The sequence below is a fragment of the Eumetopias jubatus genome, unplaced genomic scaffold, assembly GCF_037043125.1.
Source record: "Eumetopias jubatus isolate StellerSeaLion01/CBP00866 unplaced genomic scaffold, mEumJub1_p1.0 scaffold_2, whole genome shotgun sequence".
NCBI lineage: Eukaryota > Metazoa > Chordata > Mammalia > Carnivora > Otariidae > Eumetopias > Eumetopias jubatus.
The window spans coordinates 10152870-10162598 of record NW_028274808.1 but is presented as its reverse complement, the minus strand read 5'-3'; the positions used below and the strand labels follow the sequence as shown (position 1 = coordinate 10162598).

The 9729-nt window shown below is 39.5% G+C and overlaps 1 pseudogene; it reads left to right on the top strand.

Moving 5' to 3' along the window:
• The first annotated feature begins 1436 nt into the window (after positions 1 to 1436).
• On the top strand, positions 1437 to 3297 carry LOC114206119 (STAM-binding protein pseudogene; annotated as a pseudogene).
• Positions 3298 to 9729: the final 6432 nt, after the last annotated feature.

The window sequence follows — 9729 nt, the reverse complement described above, 5'->3', positions numbered from 1 at the left end:
TAAATATCTGAATATGTATTTACACAACTGATCTTTGAATAAATGTTACATGTTTTGTAATCCTTAAATTATATTTAGAGTGTACTGTAATGGCCCTGCAAATATCACAGGATATACCATTTTTATTTTATTTTAAAAGTACTAAATAAAAACACCAAAGGTAACTCAAATTAATCAATTGTTAAAACTACCTTTTACTTGGAAGGAGTCATTTAGAATATAGAATTCTATAACTTATTAGCTGAGGAGCCAATGCATTTTTAATAAACAAATTATATAGATTACAAAACACTCTATGTAAACATATTTTTTTGTTAAATTTTGTGGGTAAAATATTGTAAGTTTATAGCAAGCTTTGTTTCTTCAGAGCCAATGCTATGAAGTCCAATATATCCTTCACATCTGTCTTCTAAGTTCTTAAAAATGCAATACAAAATGAATTAATTACTGAAGAATGCAACAACGTGGATGTCAAAAATCACTACACTGAGTAAAAGAAACCAGACATAAAAGAGTATGTTCTATATGATTCTGTTCACGTTAAACTCAAGAAAAGCCTAATATAGTGACAGAAAACAGATGAGTTGCCCAGGACTGGGGCTGGAGCAGGATCGGCTGGGAAGGTGCAGGAAGGAATTTTTGAAGTACTGGAACTATTCTATATGTTGATTTGGGTGGTGCTCACATGGGTGCGGACATTTATCAAGACTTACTGAAATGCGGTCTTCAAAATGGATGTCCTTTATATAAATTATATTTCAACGAAGTGTGTTAAACACACACACACACACACACACACACACACACACAAAAGGAAACAAACAACAAAAAGAACTGTCAGATTCACCCAGGGTGGCAAAAGCATTTTCACGGAGGAGGGGATTTAGAGATACTGAAAGGGCAAAGTCATGGCGGGTAGGAGGCAAGGTGATGCAGTTTTCAGGAAAACCCTGTGTTAGGAAATGCTCCCAGAGTGAGGAGTTGGTCGGCATGATTGTTATCCTCAAATCTTCTGGAAGAAGCAAATGTTTTTCCTCTGGGACTCAGCAGTGAGGAAGGAAGAAGAGTCAGGTGGAGCGAGATCTTTCCCTTTCGAGACGACTGCATTCCCTCACACCCGAGGCGCAGCTGGGCTCGGGCAGGAGCGCGGGTTTGCTGCGTCCTGCTGTGGGGCTCGGTCCACCGTTCCTCGTGCCTCCCACGGCTTCACGTGCAGCGGCAATCACGTGGCTCTGGTGGGCAAGGACGAGAGTCCCAGCCTTGCCACCCCCTGGCTTTAAGACTGCGGCCACATTACTTAAACTCTGGTTCGGTTTATTCTTTGGTAGCCAAGAACCCTCCGTGCGAGTGTTAAAGGAGGCAGCGCATATGAAGCGCCTCACGCAGTGATTGACACGTAGAAAGCGTTGCATGAATGCACGTATTTGTAAGCTGCGATGATCAAGGCAAGATCTTTAGTTCCATTTTTCTTAGTCACTGCTCTGTATCTCTTATGTTTTGTGAGAAAATGTACAAATCGAATCGTCTCTGCGCCTCCTCCATCTCAGCTGGTGTTAGACGTCACCGGAAGTGGCCCGCCTTTCTTGTGTAATCCCTGAGCTGATTTCAAGCAGAAAAGTCCCACACTAAGTGTAACTTCGTGACGGGAATCGTGGTCGTCTTAACAGTGACCCCCAAAGACCTCCACACCCCAATCCCGGAATATGTGAATCCTCTGCCTGGTAAAAGGAGGCTTGCAGGTCTGATTAAGTCAAGCATCTTCCGATGGGGAGATTAGCCTGGATTATCCAGGTGGGTTCAATGTAATCCCAGGTCCTTATAAAAGGGGGCAGGCAGCTCGGAGCAGTAGCAGGTGGGGTGATGGTGGAATCGGGAGTTTTGGGTGCTTTGAAGCCCGGGTCGGGAGCCAAGAAACACAGGCAGCCTAGAGACGCTGAGAAAGGGGAGCGAGGAGTTCTTCCCTACAGTCTCCGGGGGGCAGACTTGACTTCAGATTCCTGGCGGTAAATTAACTCATCTTTGTTATCTTAAGGGACTGTGGTCCGAGGGTTGTCCACGGGGACAGAACTGCCTGGTCCCGAAGTCTGACCATGGAGAGGTGAGCCTTCCGCCTGATGCCCGGGTGAGGGCGCTCTCCCAGAGGGGTAGGTAGCACAGTGTAGACAAACACGTGCCACCCTGACGGTACTTCGGCTCTGGAGTCGAGCTTATCCAAACGGCATCCATTTACTCTGAGGAAGGCTACATGGAACATGCCTTCATCCTCTATAACAAAGTAGAGCCTGCTCTTTTTCGAGAAACGACCAAACATGGAGATTACAAATCAGCTGTCATTCCTGCAAAGAAAGACACAATAAAGGTGAAGGAGACTTCACTTCCCAAAGCAGAAGAGCTGAAGGCGGAGCTATTAAAACAATATACCAAAGAATATATAGAACATAATGAAAAGAAGAGGGAAGCGGAAGACCTTGCCCGGAACGTGGCCATCCAGCAGGCAGGAGCTGGAGAAGCAGCTGCAGAGGGCGGCACAGCAGAAGCCCAGGCCTTTGAGGAGATGATCCGGAACCAGGAGCTGGAAAAGGAGCGACTGGAAACTGTGCGGGGGTTTGGGAAGGCGGACCCTGGCCTGCGCGGCCCCTCTGGTGCCTGACTCGGAGAAGCCCTCCCCCATCATGTTCCCGACGGCACCTGTCGCACCCGCATAGCCGCCCGTGTTGGACAGCTCCTGGAACCCAGGAGCACTGAGCAACTGAGAAAGTACTCCTACAGTCACCGGACTGTTCCACGTGGTGGCTCTGTTCGCGGGTGCTAACCCTGCTGGCGGAGGAGGGGGTAGAGACATGTGGGATGAGGAATGAATTTACCATGACACATGTTGTCATCGCCAAGCAAAGTGCAGGGTCTGGTCACGGCAACGACGAAGAGCTTTTCCTCCTACAGGATCAGCAGGTTCTCCGCAGACTGGGCTGGATGCATACTCATCCTCACAGAGCTCCTTGCTCTTCACTGTTGACCCACACGCTCCTTGCTCGTACCAGACGATGTTGCCAGAGTCCGTACCCATTGTTTGCTCCCTCCGAGTTCCAGGAAGCTGGATTATTTAACTGACCATGGACTAAAAGAGATTTCTTCTTGTTGCCAGAAAGGATTTTATCCACACAGCAAGGATTCCCCCCCTTCAGCCACGTGACCATTGTGGCTAGGGCAGTGACCATCACAGACCTTCCATTAGAACTTGACTCCAACACTTCCCCACCAAGAACTATAAAACCATCTTTGTGTACTGTAGCCGCTTAATTTAAACTTTCCAGAAAGCTCTAGAAGCTTTTTTAGACAGAATTGAAAGTATTACCTGGGGGAGAAGTGATTTTTCTATTTCTGGTTTGAAAAGAAATAACTGGCTATATTTTTTTCCTTAGGCAAATGTGGAAAATAGCATGATTATGCTAAGACAACTTTTCGGTCTGTGTGCAGCTAAAACATTAAGTTGAAAGAATGGTAACATGAACACATAGATTGACCAGTTGTTAACATTTTTTTTTCTCTCCACTATCCTTCTAACTCCTCTGCCAACTTGTTTATCATTTACCTTTGGAATTATTAAGGGCATCTATGCAGAAATTTGGAAGCCATTTAGAAAATCTTTGTTTTCCTGTGGTTTATGGCAATATTAATGATGCTTATTACACAGTGAAGGACAGTTCACCATGTCTAACCAGATGGTGCGGCTTGAAAACCCTGAAGAATGATTTTGTCAGGGAGTATTGTTATCTAACAAAAATTTCAGGATATTTTTTCCTCTACAATGAAATAACTTTAAAAAGGGGGGGGACTGGGACGCCTGGGTGGCTCAGTCAGTTGAGCGACTGCCTTCGGCTCAGGTCCTATGATCCCGGAATCCCGGGATCGAGTCCCACACCCGGCTCCCTGCTCAGCGGGGAGTCTGCTTCTCCCTCTGAGCCTCCCCCCTCTCATGTACTCTCTCTCTCATATTCTCGTTCTCTCAAATAAATAAATCAATCTTTAAAAAAAGGGGGGGACTGTGCCAATTTGTAGCAGCCATAGGAATCTGCTATGGGTATGTTAGATGTCTTGGGTGAAGATCCACAAATTCTCTGCAGAAGTCTATAGAGTCACCTTGAACCTAAGACTGTATTCCTGATCCAGTTTCCCTGAAGCTGCTCACTATTATGGCCCCTTTAATTGGAGGTTTCTTTGAGATTCAGTGACCATATATTCCCCCATCTTTCCTCCCTGTAGGTTTAGAGGAAAGGACCTCTATCTTCCCTGCCATCAGACAACTGGCAGTATAACAACCATATTGCTTTTAACTATTCATTTTTTAAAATATGTGCTGTTGGTTACAAGGGTCTCGCTGAGCTAGCCATGGAATGACCCAGGGCAAACTCATCATTTCTAATGAGGTAAACATAAAGTTCTGTTTTAACTGCAGCTAGAAAGAGGAAGGGAAGTTGTTTTGTTTTTTTTTCCTACAATCTCCATAAGCACATTTATACTTAGAGGCCACTTGAGACTTAGGAAGGAGAAGGTGGGATAGTTTATGTTTAGAGAAGTGAAATTAAAATTAACACATAGCCACATCATTCTAGACAGTGAAAGTTATTTACAGTAACAACTACCTTTTAGGAAGAACTGCTCAAAGGATTGTAGTGTATTTTTTTGCTGCCTTGCAAGTTATTTGAAAGAGCTGAATGTGTTCAGACTAATGATTTTGAGACAAACACTGCAGGTTGAATCACTTTAGTGATAATGAAACATTCACTTATGAAACAAGCTTTTGCAATGGTTATAATTGGAAAGGCATGGTTTAGAGGAAAATGCTATATTTAAAACTATTTTGAATATTTTGTTCTAAATGTAAGAGGAAGGATAGAGGAAACAATCCTTTTAAATATTTTTAAATGAAGGTAGATGGAAATTCTTGAAAGTATTTGTTTCAAGGTACTTTCTTAAAAGATGAGACTACAAGGCTCAGATTCTGGATCTAGGACAGTTTCTCAGCTTTGACTGCAGGTTGAGAGAAATCAAGTGGAGAGATTTTAAAATCTATGGGCACCTTATTCTTAGCACCAGAGATTGGTTTAATTGGTTTGGGGTGTGGCCTGAGTTGGTGTTAAAGCTTATTTCTCCCCAGGTGGTTGTAACAGTCAGGCTGGCCTGCCTGCTACATCCTGCTTTTCTTACCATGACCTATAAAATGGCTAGACTCCATCCTTACCCTAGGCTATGCCCTCTCTGTTAAAACAAATTTTGGCTGGCTTAGCCTTAGGGAGCTTGATTTTTTCAACATGACATTCTTCTCTTCATGAAGCACTGGTTCAGTCTAAGCCTGATACACAGAACGGTTGCCTCAATTATTTTATAAACTATTATCTAAGTATCTAAGACCTCTGCCATCAATTTTATCTTCCCATAAAATTAAGAACCACTCAAAGGTGAATAAAGGATCTAATAGGAATTCACTGTGAGGAAAATAAAATGACTGATGCATCTGAAACAATCCTCAAGTTAATCACATATTTAGAAACTGAAATTTGGGGGGCAGGAAAAGTTCATTAGCAAAAATCCAAGTCTGACAATAACAATGATAGAAAAATGCACTGTCCTATATTACTGGGAGAGATGAGAATTATAGACACTTTGTAAGAAAAATTGGCAATATCTAATAAAATTTAAAATATAACCTGATTCAGCTACTTCAAATCTATATGTAAAATCTTTGTTGATAAAAATGACATGTAGAAATATGTTCACTCTACCAGTATCTGTAGTAGCAAATGAGGGAAGAAAAATTAAATTATGAAAAGCAATGCCTATGCCACACAATTGAAAAATAGAATACTATTCAGTTAAAAGAATTGATTAAATACATTTTTATTTATATAAATAGTATAAAATGCAAGCTCTTGAATGAAAAAAAGCAAGATGAAGTTGAACGTGGTATTATAGTTCCATAAACAGATAAGGACGAAGTTACATACATGCACAAACGTTTGCTTACATTTCCCATAAATACTGTCAAACTCTCTACTTAGTAACAAAACTTGTTGAATGAATTATCAGTACTATTGTTACTCATTCTTTTTTTTTTGATCCATTCCAAATGGCCTTTTTCCCACCTCTGTTGAAAGCACTGTCAATGTCAGTTATCTTCATCTTGTCAAATGCACCAATTTTTGTCCTCGTTCTTGACTGACTTTTCACTAACACAGTGGATCACTGCCTTCTTTTTGAAATGATTACATAACTTGCTTTTCAAAATACCATTTTCCCCTCCAAAAGGTCAATTTTTCTAATTTTATCTCTTCTTGAATTAGAAATTGTGGATTTCTCAGAAGGTTTTTCCCATGGTCATCTGGGTTTTTATCTATACTTATTCCAGGTGATCGTCTCCTTTCCAATCCTATTACATAAGACTACAGACTAAACTGGCCCTGAACATTTAACTCCAGGACAAAATTCTCCCCCTAAGATCCTCTTAGGTTAAGTCACTTTTTATCATACTTGCTTCTACCTTATTGCAAGGTATTTAATTTCTCATGGAGAATTAGAACAGTCTTCTAAAATGTGTGAAATTAGTTTCTCAGTGGAGAGGGGGTATAAAATATTAGTGGCTGAAAATTGGCTAAACATGAGGATAACTACAAATCCACAGAAAAAAATTGAAAAATATTAAACAGAACATCTCCAAGTTACAGATCAAGTGATGAAGGTAAATTCTTTAAAGCAGCTGGGAAAAATTATAGAGGAGCAAAAGTGAGAAAGACAGACTTTTCAGAAAATATTTAAGGGAAAGGACAATGACTTTTGTGATTTATTGAAAAAATGCCAATCTATAATTTTATACTAAGCAAGCCTAGAACTCAAATGAGTGTTTGGGGGGGGCGGTAAATAGCTGGGTCAATAGGTCTGAACTATAAGAAATGTTAATCTCTTCTAGGAGAAAGAAAAAAAAAATACCTGATATAAAAGGATCTTCAGTATTCACAAAACAGAACACCAGGAAGCATAAATATGTAAGTAAACATTAATGACCTCTTTACTTTAAAATCTTACTGTAGTAAAGTATACATAACACAAAATGGCCCACTGTCACTATTTTAAACTGTTTTGTGTCATTAAGTACATCCACATTGTTGTGTATTCATGAAACCATCACTACCACCCATCCACAAAACTTGATCTTGCAAAATGCTTTACCCGTTTAAAAATGAATTCCCCTTAGAACTGCTTTTACTGCCTCACAAAGATTTTGGAACATTTTGTTTTCAATTTTGTCTCCATGTATTTTCTTAATTTTCTTCCTTGATGCCTTGTTTTAATAACACGTTGCTGTCTCAACTTTTTTTTTTCCTCAGTTTTTCTTGGGATACATGCCTTGTTCAATATTATTGTGATTAGAAAAGATACTTGATAGGATTTCAGTCCTTTTAATTTAATTGAGACTTATTTTGGGGCCTAATGTGTGATCTATCCAGGAGAATGTTGCATCCCTTTTTTCCTTCCCCCTGAGAACTACAGAACTTTCAGTAGAACTCCCTCCAAGCCCCTTCATCGAGAGACCTGACCTACCTCTATCGTGACTTCTGGCAGCATAATGCTTTGTCCGCAGGATGATCCAGCCCTCCTCCTCTCCCCTACTCTGCATCCCCCCAAAAATGTCTCCCTGTAAAAGCTCAGCATTTCCAGAAAATTTTACTATTTATTCTAGTCAACACCTAATGATTTTCCCTCACCTTCTTTTCTTCCAAGCATTCACTGAAAAAGGCTCACAATTTTGAATAGGTAAGTATCTTTTGCAACTCAGAGGCTCGGTCTTGAAGACCTGAGAGCCATTCCTTTGAAGTTAAATCTTTGGGAGAACAAGACTTTATCCTTCTTGTCTTGGTAACAGAACTGGCCTAATCACATTGATATTGACTGACTTTGTACTTGTTCACTTCTCGCCCTCTATTGAACCTCCTCTACTGCCACCTCTATCATCCTCCCTCTATATCCCCCATGTCACCTCCACACAAACTGGAATGAAACTCCACTCTTTATCTTTCTTTCAGTAGTTGCTGGACAAAATTTGTTTATACCACATTAACTATTGTCTGGCTGTGTTTATCCTTGACACCCCAGCCCCTGGCAACCACTGTCGCACTTTCTATTTCTTTGAATTTACACTAGGTACCTCCATATGTGGGATCATGCAACATTTGTACTTTTCTTACTGGCTTATATCTGTTAGCATAATGTCTTCAAGTTTCAACTATGTCCTAGCATGCACAATTTCCCTTAAGTCAGAGTAACATTCATTATGTGTATATACCACATTTGTTTTTCCCTTGTTTATCCATTACCTGTCATTGGATACCTCATTTGCTTCTACCTTTTGCTATTGTGAATAATGCTATTACAAACAAGGATGCACAAATGAAAATGAAAGTGTCTGCTTTCTGGTATTTTGGGGATATATATTCAGAAGTTGAATCGCTGGGTCATATGGTATTTCTATTAGTTTTTAGACCAACTGCCAAATTTTTCTCAATGCATTCATCATTGTATTTTCCCATCAATAGTGCACAAGGGTTAGAATTTTTCCATGTTCTTGATAATATTTGTGTTCTCTCTCTTGTATTATTCATCATAGTAGATGTGAGTTGCTATCTCAGTGTGGTTTTGACTTGCATTATGCTAATTAATGATGAACATCTTTTCATGTATTGGCCATTTGTATATCTACTTAGGAGAAATGCCTAATTCCTTTGCCCATTTTTTAAATCAAATACTCATTTTTGTTTGAGTTACAAGGAATTAATATCAAGAATATATAAACTATCAGACATGTGATTTGCAAATATTTTCTTCCATTACGTAGGTTACCTTTTCATTATGTTACTAGTGTGTGTCACATATGAAAAAATCTATAATGTTCAATCTACATATTTTTGTTGACTATGCTTTTGGTCCTATCCAAGAAATCTGTAAAAAATCTGTCTTGAAGCTTTTCCCCTATGTTCTAAAGAGTTATATGGTATTAGCTCTTAAATCAAGGTCTTTGTTCCATTTTAAGGTAATGTTTGAATATGTGGTATAAGGTAAGGGTCCAACTTAATTACTATTTTTCATGTGGATATCCAATTTTCCTATCACTTGTTGAATGATGAACCTAGTCAAATCAGTTGACCATATATATATGAGGTTTCATTTTTGGGCTATTCTACGTGTCTCTTTATGACATACTACACTGCTTGAACTAACAGCTGTTTGCTTGTTTGTTTTCGTTTCTTTAGCTGTACACTTGGCAAGTTTTGCCATCAAAAAATGTGAGACCTTCAATTTTGTTCATTTACAAGATTATTGTCACTATTCAGGGTGCTTTGAGATTCCATGTGGAATTTTGGATAGGTTATTCTGTTTGTCAAAAGCCCTTGGGATTTTGATAAAGCTTGCCTTGAATCTGTTGATCACTTTGGGTAGTATTGACATCTCAACAATATTCTTGCAATCCATTAATATAAGATTCCTTTCCTTTGTATAATTCTTAATTTCTTTCAATAAGGTTTTCGTATTTCAGCATGCAAGTTTTTTTTGCCTCCTTGCTTAAGTTATGCCTAAGCATTCTTTTTGATACTATAAATGGAATGGTGTCCTTCATTTCCTTTTCAAACTATTAATATATAGAAATACTACTTTATTTATTTTTTTTATCCAGCACTTAAC